At 37.1% G+C, this 12,087-nt stretch overlaps 1 protein-coding gene across 1 annotated transcript in view; it reads right to left on the minus strand.

Moving 5' to 3' along the window:
* Window positions 1-12,087, minus strand: part of DLG3 (discs large MAGUK scaffold protein 3) — a 3,698,230-nt gene that overhangs the window by 1,887,253 nt on the left and 1,798,890 nt on the right. The window lies entirely within an intron of this gene.

Raw genomic sequence — 12,087 nt, forward strand, 5'->3', positions numbered from 1 at the left:
TGTTACTAAACCAAAAAAGTGAATTGTTCAGAAATTACTTTTATAAAAGGACACTTGGTTGGGGGCATGGTAAGACTCTGTAGGTAAGGCTTAATACAGAAAATACAGTTGTGAAAAATACTTACCATGACAGCAAACCTGGGAAGGAGATGTTGCCTTAACAATGATTCTTGACAAATGAATAGTCTCACCTTACAAAACATGGTGCTCTGGGAAGTCTCTACCAGCACCCAGTCCTCCCTTCTGGCACCCGGTTATGCTTCATATATTAGGAACTCCTGGTTCTTCATTTCATGCTTAGAAGAAAAAGCTGGAAGGGTAAAACTATAACCTTCTTCTCAGCACTCAAAAGTATTATTCAGCAACATGTGTAATGTGAAGACTTCTTTTGCATTTCTTTTGAGTTATTTATACTCTTGATATATTGTAGTCCTTTTTTATTTTAGTTTATTTTCATTTCCCTGCCCACTTGTCTGTTTTTCATTTATTTTGTGTAGACCTTGCAAATTATCCCCTCAAACCACACACTAGCCCCTGTTTTAGCAAAAGCATTACTTTTTTAAATTCAGTAGTGTCATTCAAAAATACAAAAAAAGTAGGGGTAACTCTTTAGTTACAAGTTCACCACATACATCTATCAATAAATGTTCTTGTGCAGGACAGATTTCCCCAGACACTTCCACCTTTTTAATCTGCACTTTATTGGAAGAAACAGCATGAGGTTAACTCTTCAGAGCACAGTGCTACATTCAACAAAGCCACAAGATTTAGGAGGGGGAGGCAGACATTATAAACAACCCTTATGCAAGATGCTTAAGAAGGCACGGAGTGACAACACTGGCACTGGCTCCTGAAGCTCTTAGCTTAAAACAAGCTACCTTAAAACAAACTTCATTTAAACCAGGGTCCTTCTATGAACTTCCCAAGTTCAGTTACCTCCCAGGACTGTACAAAACATACAGTGGAGATAGTTGTATCTAAAGCTGAGTTAATACCCTCTGAAACGATAGCTGGATTACAGCTAGTTTACTTCAGTGACCCAACAGAAGGGCTCACATGACTAATCAAGAGAAAAACGTTCTATTTATTTACATTACACAATCCATTATAATTTCCTTAAAACCAAACTACTTAAAATTAGCATTTTTTAAATATGTACAGCATTTGTTTGCCATCAGTTACACCAGATACAGAATTTAATACCCTAAATGTTTCATGACACCCAGCCTAATGCAAAACAGAGTTTTGAACTGAAATGGAGCTTGCGGGTCCTGGGGTCCTGAACAACCCATCCAATTAAAAAAAGACTAGATCCATGTTGCTGGCAACTTAATAGACAAGAAACAAAATGTAACAAGGGCCCAAAGGCCAGAAAAGTATTACTAAGGTCATAATTAACCCATGCAATGACAGTGAAGTACAGTGTCACTGTGTCCTGAACACTAATCACTGCTTTTTCAGTTAGTATTCTAAACCTGGCTACCACAGCTGCCACCCCAAATTCTGTCACTGGAGTTCCTTCTTGAAAATCAAAGGCACTAACAGTTATGACAGATTTTTGGGACTAGAACTATCTTTCTTACTTATCCTTTGGTGACCAGGTTAGACTCAAGGTGGTATTTATAACATTAGGGGAAATTTGGCCAAGCACTGAGGAACTAACCCTAGTCTTTAGAGTTGCTAGATGGTACTGGAGGTCTCCTATAAGAGCAAGGAAGAGGCCTAAGGGAAGCAGCAGCATAGATGAGAACAGAAACAGCTATAGATGTACATACAAAAATATGTAAAAATATGTAAAAAAGCACACTATTAAACTGTAAGGTCACACACGCATTATTATTCATAAAAGATTAACTAGCTCATGCAGGTAGGAAGATTAGTGTCTGGAGACAAGTGAGGTAGTTAGTCTGGGTTAGCACAGGGGCATAACTAATGTGATTTAACATATGGTTTAAGTTTGGTTTTAAATAGGGTACCTGAGGATAGGGAGGTTAGGTGATTGGGGAGGGTGTTCCACGTTTTACCCACTGTGTTAGAGAACAGTGAGTCTCTGGCCAGATTGTTGGTTTTACCTATTTGTACCAGTAGTTTATTTGATGAGCACAGGATCTTTAGGTTATTGTAGGGGGTGATTAGGTTAGTGAGTATTGGAGTATTTGAAGGTTGATACAGGATCTTATGAGCAACTATTAGTTGGTTCAGTAGAATTAGATTTGACGACTCTAACCATCCTAGTTGATTAAGATTGTTGTAATGATGGGTTCTGTAGGTTGACCCAGTTGCAAATCTGGCAATATTATTGTAGGAAATAGCCAGCTTGTTCACATTGCTTTTACATAATTTAGTATAGATTGGGGATGCATATAGTAGAGTTGAGATTAAGTGGGTACGGGCAATAGTGGTCCTGGCTAGTGGAGTCAGAAAGGGTTTGATCCTATAGAGGGAACCTAGTTTTTTGTTTACTGTTTTTATAGTGTTGTTAGTATGGGGCTCAAAGGTAAGGTTATTATCAATTAGTACCCCAAGTAGTTTTGTGGTAGAATCAGGAGATATGATAGTACCACTGCTAGATGTAACATTGAAGTTCAGTGGGGAGGCTCTGCAGGTGGGAGTGAATAATAGCATTTTTGTTTTTTTTTTGGTTCAGGATGAGACATCGGTGATGGAGCCATTTCTCTACTGCGCTAATCATGTTTTGGGTTAGGGACTGTGGTTGTGATGGTGAATTGGCTGAGCATATTAACATGGAATCATCCACATATTGGATACATGTAGCTTGAGGTATTACAGAGTGTAGGTCATTTGTAAAGATAGAGAAGAGGAGAGGACCCAGTATGGAGCCTTGAGGGATACCAAGGGTAATTGGGAGGTGGGAAGACAAGTTATTCTCCCATAGTACAGCCTGTTGCCTGTTATTTAGGTAGGATTTGAACCACTGTATAGCAAGTGGATCCAGTGACAGGTTTTAAGTATGTTTGAGTAGCTGGTGGTTGACCATCTCAAAGGCTTTTGACAGATCAATAAAGAGGGCTGAGGTTAGAGTGTCATTATTACGATTTTTATTAATGCAGTCAGTGAAGGATAAGAGAGCAGAGGTGGTGCTATTAAATGGTCTGAAGCCATGTTGGCAGATAGCTAGTAAGTTGTTTTCTAGTAGGTGGTTTAATAGCTGCTTATGAATACAGTTCGCCATGATTTTCCACCATCCTATTTTACTCACCACTGATGATTTTTCACCATATTATTTTACTCACTTTACATTTTACTCACCATAATGTTTCAACTGTGTTGTCCATTTTCATTCTTTCTCAACTGATAAGTCTTGAATCCGACTCAGCCACTTCTATCAGATCTTCGGATCTAAAACTCTGAGCTCCTCCCTTTACCCATAATGCCCCACCAACCTAACATACCTCAGCTCGAGTTTGCTGCCTTTAGAAATAAAGGGACAATACCTTAAAGGAAATGGAAAGGATAGAATAATAAAAAAAAGTGTAGGAGCTCAAAAAAGAAACAGCAGTTCCCAAAGAAAAAAACTCTTAGGTATTTCCAGAAGCAAAGGGAAGGGGAATGGTGGGCGGGAAGTTGAGGAAGAATGAAAATGGACAACACAGATGGAATGTTATGGTGAATGTATAAACTTTTTAATCTAATGTTGTCATTTTCATTCATTCCTCAGCTGATGGGACAGAGTTCTCAGCTAGATTGAACCTTTGGTGGCCCTAATGGAAGGATATTCCAGAGCACTGCAAAGCCAAAGGCAGCTCTCTTCCTGAAAACTAAATCCAATTTGTAATAAATAATAAAAGTATGAGCATTATTCCAAACAGCAACTGAACAAATGTTAGCTCTTGACCAAAAATCTACTGCCATAGACCTTGTGGAATGAGCTCTAGGTGGCTTAGGTAGGGATAATCCTCTTTTAATATAGACAAAGAAGATACAATCAGTTAACCATTTGCCAGTGTAACTTTGGAAAGTGGCTTACTCAATCTGTTAGGAGAGAAAGAGACAAACAACTGGTCCATTCTCCTGAAATCCTTGGTTCTATGGAGATAAAAGTGAAGTTGTCTATGTACATCCAAAAGATGGAGCATGTATTCTCCCTTATTTGAAAAGTTTGGAAAGAAAACTGGGAGGTTAATGGCCTGGTTGATATTAGACTCAGAAGCTACCATAGGTAAAAAAGATGGGTTGGGCCATAAGGAAACTCTGCTTTTTTTGGAAAACCAAGTAAGAGAGCTTGGAAGATGCAGCCTGGAACTTAAATACTCATCTAGCTGATGTGATATCAACAACAAAAATGTTTTTCCAAGACAAAAAAATTTAGATCTGACCTAGCTGAAGGTTCAAAGGGAGTTTGGGTCAAGGCCTGAAGCACAATAGTTAAATCCCAAGGAGGAGTAGGATCCTTTATCATAGGTCTGAGTAAAAAAGGTCCCTTTAAGAAAACTTAGAAGAAGCTAAGCAAGAGTTATTTTTGCTTAGGTGGAAGTTTGAAAAAGCAGCCTACAGGATCATAATAGTGGAAAAACTAGCCCTTTCATTGAAAATTAAATCTAGAAAAATCAAGTACAGCAGGTACAGGGGCAGAAAGAGGGGTTCACATCCCTGTTAAGGACCCAGAATACAAATCTCTTCCTTTTACTTTTGTAGATCTTTCTAGTAGAAGCTTTTTGAGAAGATAACTAAATATGACAGACCAGTGCGGAGAGTCTGCAATTAGTGGAACTGGAGAAACTAAGTGATTAGTTTGGGGCCTGTTATGTCTGGATGTGTCATACCTGTCAGGTGAGACAGATGGTCTGGAGTGGGATCCAGTATCCAGGGTGGATGCAGAAGGCGATGCCAGAGGAAGGGAAACCAAATATTATGAGCCAAAAAAGGGGTTAATGAGGAAAAATGTGCTTTTCAGCTGGAATGCTTTCTGTAGAAACTTGGGAATAAAAGGTAATGGTAGGTAAGCATAAAGAAGCCTGGAGGACTGCAGCATCTCTCGGTGACTTCCCCATTGGGGGAGGGATCAGGGCAAAGAACTTGCTGCAGTCGTTGTTGAGGAAAGACATGAAGAGGTTGCAGCACAGCTGACCCCATTTGTGGAAAATTCTCTCTGCTACTGTGACACTGAGAGACCACTCATGAAGCATCAGAATTGACATACTTAGTTTGTCTGCAATCATGTTGGCTTTCCCAGTATGTGTGTTGCTACATGAAAGCGACTTGGAAGAGATTGCCCATTGCCTCACTCTCATTGCTTCTCTAAAAAGAGGATAAGACTTGGTTCTTCCCTGTTTGTTGATGGACCAGACCACAGACATATTGTTCATCTGAATAGCAACTGTCCTGGATGGGAGAATGTCTTGAAAGGCCTGCAATGCTAGAAGGACTGCTCTCATTTCCAGGACATCGATATGAGTCTTGGCCTCTTTAGGGGACCACATGCTTTGGTCTGTCCTTCATAAAAATGCCCCCCCCCCCGTTGGGAGGTATTCGTGGCCATGGGCAGGGGAAGAACAAATGGACAGCCTTCAGAGAGTTCATTGGAATGTATCCACGAAAGATGGTATCGTTCGCATGCTTGTATGATCTCGATTTGAACGGTTAAAGGATATTGAAGAATGGACCACTGAACTGATAGCATTCATTGAAAAATTTGCATTTGAAACATGATTAGAGGAATGCGAATGACAGCAGCTGACAGGAACCCAAGACTTGTAAAATTAGTCAAGCTGAAAATCGAAGAATGCTGTATTATTTTTCAAACCTGGGATCTGAGTGTCTGGATTCGGGCTGGAAGAAGAAAGGTTATCTGATTGACTGTGTCCAGATGAGCACCACTGAACTCCAGACTCTGTGTAGGTGTGAGTTCTGATTTGCTAAAATTGACTGTGATGCCTAAATCGAGGCATAACTGGAGCAAGTAGTCCCTTGCCTGCAAGAGCAGATGCCTAGTTGGGGCAGTTAGAAGCCAATCATCTAGATGTGGAAACACTCAAAATCCCAACAATCTCAAGTGAGCTGCCACTACTGCCATACATTTGAACATCCTGGGGACTGTGGTGAGACCAAAGGGCAGAGCTCTGAAATGGTAATGACTGGCTCCCAGCCAGAAATGCAGATATCTTCTGGAGTGCCTGTTCATTTTGATGTGACAGTACACATCGTAAGATCTGTCTAGCACATCCAATCACCCTTTTGCAGCAGAGGCAGAATGGACTGAATTGTGATCATACAGAACTTTGAATATTACATGAACTGGTTCAGTTTGCTGAAATCTAGGATGGGTCTTAAGTCCCTTGTCTTCTTATTCTATTATTCTAATGATATTGACAGTTATTGCAGTATCAAGAAACACTGGAGTATTTTAAGTGGCATTCATAATTTTATAAACATATTTGTCAGTACTCCATCATTTTCTTTTAGAAATAACAAATCACTTAAACAGCATCTTTGTTACAAACCCATACATTTTACAGGACCTAGTTCTAACAGGATAGGCACTTTCCCATGTAGAAATTGTTCTGCTTGTAAATACATGTCACAGTCATGCCTTTTATGCACATCCCACTTGCCATTTTAACATTTCTTTATATCATTGCACTGATTGTAAAACTGAAAATGTTATTTATTTTGCTTTTTGCCAAGTATGCCATGCATATTATGTGGGCAAAACCAACAGGTCATTTAAAGATATAATTCTAGATCACAACAGAGATATCAGAAATAAGAAAGTAACCAATACACTAGCTACTCATATTATACATACAGATTCCTCACGTTTTTAAGTTTTTTGTCTTACAAGTTATTGATAATACTATTAGAGGTGGTGATCTAGAAAATCGGACAGAAGCTGCCGAACAAAAATGGATTCTCTTACTTAATGCAGAGAAATCCCCTGGTCTAAATAATATGTCTTCATTAAAACCTTTTTTAAAAGCACGACCCCTTAAACATAAATATTAAATATGTATCATGTCTGTAAAATTAAAAAAAAATGTTTTTAACTATATATTTATTTGATTATTTATTATACATAGACTCTAGTAGTTAATGTTCTACAAGGTTTATCTTTAGTTGCTTTCTATGTGTATTTATTCCTTTAAATGCTTAATTACATCACCTGACTTATGCATGGCACTATATAAGCAAATGTCTTTAGTTTTAACATTGTCTGATGAAGCGGCCTGTGAGTTGTGAAAGCGCTTACCTTTTTTGTTCTTGTTTCATTATATATTAAAGTTTCTGCTTTGTAGGTTTGTGTGCAGTTTTCATTTTATTTTATTTTACATATACTTTACTGCACCTAACTGCACTCTGTACTCGTATTTTTGCTCTTATTATTCTTCTTTTATACGGAGAAAGGGGCATGGCAGAAACTTCTGAGCTGGATCCTATGATGGATTTGGACATGGGAAACACCTCCTGTGAACATTTGGTTCGTATTTTAAATATTTTGGATAACCCTTTGCTTAACACATCTACTCAAAATGAGACTAATAATGATGTAAATGCTCCATTGCTGCAAGAATTCACTCATCTTTACAAAGAGCTTGAAAATAAACTGTATAAATACAAACGTTTGCAGTGGCATCGTCTGCATCTTCAAGCTTCTTTACAGCATAAAGTAATCCCTAGGGGCTTACGAGTATTGAACATGCCCAGTTATGGTAATGAATACCTAGAATTGCTAAGACAATGGCAGGAACTTAATTTGCAATTCAGTGCACAGTATATAACTTTACTTATCAACTTCTTTTTACCTATGGAAAATTATTTAAGAAACGATATTCTTGTCTGCCAGAATGAAATTCTTAAACATTTCACTTTCAGCGTCATTGCTGATAAATTAGACTTGTTGCAAGACAATATCATTTCTTATGAGAAACACTTGCAGCTTACTAAAGCCAAAAAGCTGCAAAGGGACTATAAAGATTTTTCAAACTCAGCATGTCTTTTCCTGGCCAAGGGACATTGCTGATAGAATGCCTGCGAGGAACTTGAATTTAGAAATCAACCAACCAAATACATTAGATCACAGGAGCAGCGTGACGTCTATAACTACTCCTTCTGCACCTAATGCAGCTTCTTCGTACCAACAGCAAAGTGCTGCATCAACCAATAATAACCAAAGCAAAAGTACCGAAGAGGTTTTAACATCCACAGCTTCAGTTAATACTCTCTCTTTAAATAAACACAGTGTTTCTAGCAATGTTAACAATGTACTCGTTCCTTGTACATCATATACATGTAGTTCTACTGAGAAGAACTTGTTTGGATCTAATAGAATCCCTAAATTGAATGGCTCATCTTCGCTGATGGAAGTTAATGGTTCTGAAGTTTTTTTACCAATAAAAGACCCCCTACCGATCAAAGATCGCTTGAGAAACAGGTCAAGAAAGGGGAGCCTTCAGCGTTTTGCAAGCATGGACAGAAACCAACCAACAATAAAAAGGGGACGCCAATAACTACAGGTTTGATATTTAATATCTCATCTATTAATTTAACTGAAGAACAAACTCTGTTACGAAATAAAGGTCTGTCCTTTGTCCCCTCAAAGAAAGCAGACCATGCTGAAATGCTCAAAGATCTAAGACTTTTGGGAAGGAATTTGACTTTAAAAACTATTTTTTCTAACAGTAACAATAATGCTACAAGTTTGTATAAAAAACCTAGTACGTATAGTCCCATCATAGACCCAGTTGTTCAATCATTTATTAATGTTTGTGAAACAGAATTTAGACAGCTTTTTAATGAAGGGACTAAATGTAAGTTTTATAACATGTCTTATAGTGACACTTCAGCCTTAAATGAATTAAGGAATACACAGTAAGTTGTTATCAAGCCAGCTGATAAAGGTGGAGGGATTGTGGTCTTAGATAAAGATTTGTATATCAAACAAATGCTGCTTTTGTTAAATGATGCTAATACTTACCAACGTATTTCAAAGCCTATTGCTAACAGTATTATGGAAAAAGTGTCCTTTTTGGTATTTGACCTTTTAATGAAGGAACTCATAGATGAAGACTTGTTTAAATTCTTTAATGTGGCCCATCCACTAATTCCATCGATATATGGGCTACCCAAAATACATAACAATTTTAATTTTTATTTTTATTTTATTTTTATTTTACATTTGTTAACCGGGCTAGTCTAACTGGATATATTTCCATTTTCAGTAGAGGCCTGGGGGAGAAAAACTCCAGTAGTAACAAATAGAAATTAAAATTAATGTTGTTACATAGTAAAAGAAATAATTTCAATAAAAAATACAACAAGTAATAATAAAATAGAGTAGGTATTTACACTAGAAAAACTGACAATAAGTATAGGATAAATTATTATACAGTATGATTCATGAGGAATTTCAGGAATATTCCACCTATGAGACCTATTGTAGCAGGCAATGGTTGGTGTACCGAGCCACTATCTTTTTAGAGAATAATTTACACATTGTTTTAAATACCTGTCACACTTTTTTGAAGGACTCAAAGTCATTCCTTGAGAGACTCTATGCTCGTTTGTCGACTATTGACAGTGATTACATCTTTGTTACACTGAATGTTGAGTCTCTTTTTACATGTATTCCTAACGATACAGGTATCAACATGGTTAGAGAATTTCTAACTGTTAAGAACTGCTGCTTTTCAAATACTAAAGTCATGTTAATATGTGCCCTTCTAGAAATTGTGCTTGAAAATAACATTTTTGTTTTTGAAAATGATGTATATCTACAAAAGGTTGGTGTGGCTATGGGCACAGCCTGTGCAAATAGCTACACCAACCTTGTTTTAGCACATTGGGGGCATACACATATTCTTACACCTATTAATAAGTACTTTGACAATATTCTCTGGTATGTGCGCTTTGTGGATGATATTTTCTTGTTATGGAAGGGAGATGTATTAGAGTTAGATTGTTTTGTTACTTTTATGCATAACACTACACACTTTCTTAAATTTATATGCAATTATTCTGATAGTCAGAATTTCTCGATGTGCTTACTAAATCAGAACTTATAAATGTTACTAATAGTATTTATAAGAAGCCCATAAAAAGAATACCCTTCTCCATAAAAGGAGCATGCATCCCAGACACATTTTTTAAAAAATATGCTTAAAGGGCAAATTTTCAGAGTACTACGGCCGCATAATGATGATACGGATGCTAACCAAGCTCTCATAGAATTGAAATCTGAATTTTTGGAAAGAGGATACTTAGAAACTGAAATAGACAACACAATTGAAGAAGCATGGGCACATAGATCCACCAGATGTAAACCGTTCTTTAATATTGCTAGTGATAGACAGACTCTAGCTGAACATTCAGTTCATTCTTTAGATAGATTTAGAGTGGCTCTACAATATTCTAGTGATATTGACAGTTATTGCAATACCATTAAGAAACACTGGAATATTTTAAGTGGCATTGCTAATTTTATAAACATATTTGTCAGTACTTCATCATTTTCTTTTAGAAATAACAAATCACTTAAACAGCATCTTTGTTACAAACCCATACATTTTACAGGACCTAGTTCTGACAGGATAGGCACTTTCCCATGTAGAAATTGTTCTGCTTGTAAATACATTTGCAGTCATGCCTTTTATACACATCCCACTTGCCATTTTAAAATTTCTTTATATAATTACGCTGATTGTAAAACTGAAAATGTTATTTATTTTGCTTTTTGCCAAGTATGCCATGCATATTATGTGGGCAAAACCAACAGGTCATTTAAAGATAGAATTTTAGATCACAACAGAGATATCAGAAATAAGAAAGCAACCAGTACACTAGCTACTCATATTATACATACAGATTCCTCACATTTTTAAGTTTTTAGTCGTACAAGTTATTGATAATACTATTAGAGGTGGAGATCTAGAAAATCGGACAGAAGCTGCCGAACAAAAATGGATTCTCTTACTTAATGCAGAGAAATCCTCTGGTCTAAATAATATGTCTTCATTAAAACCTTTTTTTAAAAGCACGACCCCTTAAACATAAATATTAAATATGTATCATGTCTGTAAAATTAAAAAAAAAATGTTTATATATTTTATATGTTTTTAACTATATATTTATTTGTTTATTTATTATACATAGACTCTAGTAGTTAATGTTCCACAAGGTTTATCTTTAGTTGCTTTCTATGTGTATTTATTCCTTTAAATGTTTAATTATATCACCTGACTTATGCATGGCACTATATAAGCAAATTTCTTTAGTTTTAACATTGTCTGATGAAGCGGCCTGTGAGTCGTGAAAGCGCTTACCTTTTTTGTTCTTGTTTCATTATATATTAATGTTTCTGCTTTGTAGGTTTGTGTGCAGTTTTCATTTTATTTTATTTTACATACACTTTACTGCACCTAACTGCACTCTGTACTTGTATTGTTGCTCTTATTATTCTTTTCAGGAGTGTTGACAGGGCTTGTCCAAGAAGGAGTCCTGAAAACCCCGATTCTGTGGGCCACCTCTGCCATGGGGGCGGCGTCTTCCATTTGAGTTTTCCACTCTGACCCTGGAAAAACTATCTCCATATAAGTCTTGGAAAGGACCTGGGGTTTATGGAACCACATCTTTCTACCTTCTTGCTGATTCTGGGAAAAAGGTCTCTGAGGTGTAGAAAAATGTACCTCTGTGGTAGGCAAGTTGTTTCCTTCTTGCTCACATCTGGAGAGCATGTCCTTCACTTTAGAGCCAAATAAGGAAGAACTATCAAAGGGAGCACTGACGAATGAAGATTTAAAGGGTTCTGTAAAGTTCCGAAGTTGCATCCAGGCATGTTCCCTAATGGCTATGCCTGAACCTGCCACCCATGAGGTACCTTACATTGCAAGGGAGATCAGCCTCATGGACACATTAGATATCGATTGAAAGGTGGCCACTTGAAAGGAGATGATATTTTGGTCCTCGGCAGACATGGACCTAGAAAGAGATTTTAAGAGTTCTTTAGTCAAATTTCTTTAAAATCTTGTAAAAGGTGTGCAGTAATTCAATAACCACACAGCAAAGGTCACTGAAGCATACATGTCCTTACCAAATCTGTCCAAGGCCCTGGACTCACTGTTAGGGGGATGGACA

Source organism: Protopterus annectens, chromosome 15.part0, assembly GCF_019279795.1.
Source record: "Protopterus annectens isolate FY-2018-M chromosome 15.part0, PAN1.0, whole genome shotgun sequence".
Lineage (NCBI taxonomy): Eukaryota > Metazoa > Chordata > Ceratodontiformes > Protopteridae > Protopterus > Protopterus annectens.